The 4,348-nt window shown below is 45.6% G+C and overlaps 1 long non-coding RNA gene across 1 annotated transcript; it reads left to right on the top strand.

Annotated features, from left to right (window-relative positions):
* The first annotated feature begins 424 nt into the window (after window positions 1–424).
* Window positions 425–3,701, top strand: LOC134929277 (uncharacterized). The gene is made up of 4 exons (XR_010178437.1): window positions 425–461; window positions 869–989; window positions 1,302–1,435; window positions 3,466–3,701. It is a non-coding gene; the product is annotated as an uncharacterized LOC134929277 (long non-coding RNA).
* Window positions 3,702–4,348: the final 647 nt, after the last annotated feature.

The raw sequence follows: 4,348 nt of genomic DNA on the forward strand, positions 1-4,348 counted from the left end.
TCTATATATATATATATATATATATATATACACACAGACACACACACACACACACACACACACACACACACAACGGAAAATGATTAATTCAGCCTCTTAGATAAAGAGCTTTATTTCCTTATAAAATATAAGTGGTGTTTTAGTCTAGAAATTCCTGTCACTTATATTTTCCCTTTACCCATACATTGAGGCACTCTGTACAGCATTGCCTTATACTTCATTTTCTACACTAGTCTCATTTTTTTTTAAACTAGAAACTCATGTGTATATCCAGATGTAATTGATGTAGAAAATGTATATGTAAGATAGCTGTAACTCTGTAGCTTTGCTGCTGGTTACTGTGACATCACACCTAGCCTGTGACATCACTAGCCCGTGACATCACAATGCTTCTTCCTGTAACATTCTATCTACAGCTGCTGATGTTTCCAGTTTCCGTGCAGGAAGACAGGTAGGAGGAGGTGAGTCCTACATAGCAGGGTATGATGGAGAGGGGTAAGGAAGACAGAGTGCAGTATAGTCAGCTGAAAGGCAAGACAAGAACAGGGAATATAGGTACAAGGACACATAATTAGGAGAAGCGCAGGAAGGAATTATATATTTAGGAATAAAAATGTAGTGTTACAGTAATAAAGAGGGCAGTATGGAGGATAAGCACACATACAGGGGATGCAGATAACCTGGGTCTCTATGAGGCAGGATCGTGGCTTTGGGATGAAAAAGGTTAATAAAATAGATAAATGGGATATTGATAACTTTGAAAGTATCTTGTTTGGTTTAAGGAAAATTGGGAAACTGGTTGACTCATGGACATTTTATTGTACTTAAACCAGTACTATGCTCAATGATAGTGTTTTGTGTTTTTTAGATCATCTGGCAAAGAGATTTGCAGAGTGTCGGGTGACCGGCAAAGAGATCTGCAAAGTGTCAGTTGAAGACGATAGGAGGGGTCGCAGATGTAGCAACGACTGGAGTATAACATGAAGGAGGTAAGTTACCATAATCTCTCTGCACATGTTACATCTGCCCCACCTGCAGTGCACATGGTTTTGTCCCTTAGAGAACAAATTTGCTGATGTGATCAGGTCTGAATTAGGCGCAGTGTATGATACTAACATGGTCATAGCACTAGGAAAGACCTGGAGCAGATAACTTGGGTCTCTATGAGAAAGGATCTTGGGTTTTGGATAAAAAGTCAATAAAATAGATAAATTTCAAATGCATAAAAATGAAAGTACGTAACAAAATGTATTAGTATAATTATACACATAGTATGTCTGACCAGGATTCTGGTTATTTAGATCATATTTGGCAAAGTTCTGGCAAAGAGATTTGCAGAGTGTCGGGTGACCGGCAAAGAGATCTGCAAAGTGTCAGTTGTAGACGACGGGAGGGGTCGCAGAGGAATTAGTGACTGTAGAATAGCATGCAGGAGGTAAGTTACCATACTTGTGTAATTGTGTGTGTGGTGGGGGGTATTGAGAGCACAGTACAAAACAGGGTCTATGGTGGGGGAGAGCGGATAATACAAAACAGGCAGAAAGGGGCAACTTGGTATAGCACATACAGATGGTGTGGGGGCACAATACAAAAACATAGAAATTGTGGCGTACTCTATAGGACATATAGAGGAAGGACATGTGTAGAACATACTGTAATACAGAAAAACAGGATGGGTGGGGAGAGCATGATACAGAACATACAGGTCGGGGGAAGAACAATACAGATCGGGGGAGATAGTGGAATGGCTGACATTTACAGTATATCAATGAACTGGGGGCAGGTGTACAAAGCCTGGGAGAGTGATAAAGTGGAGAGAGATAAACTAACAACCAATCAGCTCCTAGTTGTCATTTTTCAAACACAGCCTGTAACATGGCAGTTAGGAGCTGATTGGCTGGTACTTTACTTCTCTCCACTTTATCACTCTGCAGGGCTTAATACATCTCCCCCATAGAATAACCAAATGATGAAATGGTACAGAATGGTATAAATGATGTGAATTGGAGCTGTAACAAGTGACTGTTTCCCTATCTTTACATATAATAAAGGTGACATAGTCCTTTCCCCAGAGTCCTTCTCCTTACCACTCAGGGGGCCTGATTCAGATGCGGACGCAGAGCTGCTGTTGCACCAAGTGGCTCAATGCTTTTTCGCTGTGCATGCGTGTAAGCTGCACTGCGCACAAAATTAAATCAAGCTCACATAGAGGATCCCATCGCAAAGTGATTGACAGGAAGTCAGCGTTTGAGGTGGCGTGTCAGGTCCATTCAAACGCCGTTGCATGGGGGTCATTCCGAGTTGTTTGCTCGTTGCTGATTTTCGCAACGGAGCGATTAAGGTAAAAATGCGCATGCGCATGGTTCGCATTGCGCATGCGGTTAGTATTTTAGCTCAAAACTTAGTAGATTTACTCACGTCCGAACGAAGATTTTTTATCGTTGAAGTGATCGTAGTGTGATTGACAGGAAGTGGGTGTTTCTGGGCGGAAACTGGCCGTTTTCTGGGAGTGTGCGGAAAAACGCAGGCGTGTCAGGGAAAAACGCGGGAGTGTCTGGAGAAACTGGGGAGTGGCTGGGCGAACGCTGGGCGTGTGTGTGACGTCAAACCAGGAACGAAACTGACTGAACTGATCGCTATTTGTGAGTAGGTCTGGAGCTACTCAGAAACTGCTAAGAAATTTCTATTTGCAATTCTGCTAATCTTTCGTTCGCTATTCTGCTAAGCTAAGATACACTCCCAGAGGGCGGCGGCTTAGCGTGTGCAATGCTGCTAAAAGCAGCTAGCGAGCGAACAACTCGGAATCACCCCCCATGTGCGTGCATAAATTACCCATTGCGACCTGTGTTGCTGCTGGAGAGCCCTCTGTGTCTAGGAGACTTGCTCATCCTATGACTGCTCAGACTCAAGATGCAATTGTGAACGGCAAGATTGCAGCAGCGATCACTTTAACACCCACATCTGAATCAGGCCCACAATTACACCATTATATTTTACTATTTTATCACATTTAACAACTAAGGGGTCAGTTTTATTAGGTGCGAGTTTGTCTTACAACAGCCGCACTTTCTGGTAGCCCCATAGGCTGAATCTGGCCACGAAGGGTGTGAGTTTGGATGCTGTTGAAATGTCGCAGCAATGGTAACTCATACCTAATTGGATTAACCCCAAAATGTTAGCAATTTATAGCTTTTATCATTTACTGGTCAAATTTCTTATCTGAAGGTATCCACTACTTACTATAAGAGAGAACTTAACCCCCCAATGTGTGTATTGTATAAAAACAATTGGCCCTTTGGGATAATTGTCCTTATTTTAGGTATTTTCCATGTCCTCAGTAGTTAGAGTAACATATTTACATAGATTTTTCTCTCTACACAACCACACCACTGTTTGCAGTTTGTCTCTCTGCTTGTTCATCCACTAACAATGATTTTTCATCTCTTCCTCTTCGTCTACACGCAGTGGGTGATCCCTGAATAGCTGCCCTGGGAGGAGAGCAGCGGACACATGCTCCAAATGTTGGGACATATGCATTACCTATTAGGAGATGCGGTAAAGATGCCGGCTGTCGGGTTTACGGCAGTCAGAATACTGACACTGGGATCCCGACACTCTTCAGAATCCCGACGTTGGAACACCGAATGGGCAAGGATACCGACGTTCGTATCCCCACGATCATAGGTTTAGGGCTGGGCAAGGGGGGTTAGGTTTAGGCATCAGGCACGGGGGAGGGTGGTGGTTAGGTTGCTGGGGAGGGAGGGTTAGGCTTAGGCGTCAGACGGGGAGGTTAAGTTTAGGTGTCAGGTCGGGTGTTAGGGTTAGGCTGCAGGTGGGGAGAGGTTAGGGTTAGGCTGAGGATAGGGTGGGTTAGGCACCCCTAGGGGTAGTTAGGCTGCGTGGGAGGGAGGGTTAGGTTTAGGCGGGGGGATTAAGTTTAGGAGTCAGGCAGGGGGTTAAGTTTAGGCGTTAGGCAGGGGGATTAAGTTTAGGCTGCGGGTGGGGGGAGCTTAGGGTTAGGCACCCCTGGGGGTGGTTAGGCTGCAGGGGGAGGGAGGGTTAGGTTTAGGCAGGGGGATTAAGTTTAGGAGTCAGGCGGGGGGTTAAGTTTAGGCAGTGGGGGGGTGTTAGGGTTAGGCTGCGGGTAGGGTGGGTTAGGGTTAGGCACCCCTGGGGGTGGTTATGCTGCGGGGGAGGGAGGGTTAGGTTTAGGCGGGGGGATTAAGTTTAGGAGTCAGGCGGGGGGTTAAATTTAGGCTGTGGGTGGGGGGGGTTAGGGTTAGGCTGCGGGTAGGGTGGGTTAGGGTTAGGCACCCCTGGGGGTGGTTAGGCTGCAGGGGGAGGGAGG

This window comes from Pseudophryne corroboree, chromosome 5 (genome assembly GCF_028390025.1).
Source record: "Pseudophryne corroboree isolate aPseCor3 chromosome 5, aPseCor3.hap2, whole genome shotgun sequence".
Taxonomy (NCBI): domain Eukaryota; kingdom Metazoa; phylum Chordata; class Amphibia; order Anura; family Myobatrachidae; genus Pseudophryne; species Pseudophryne corroboree.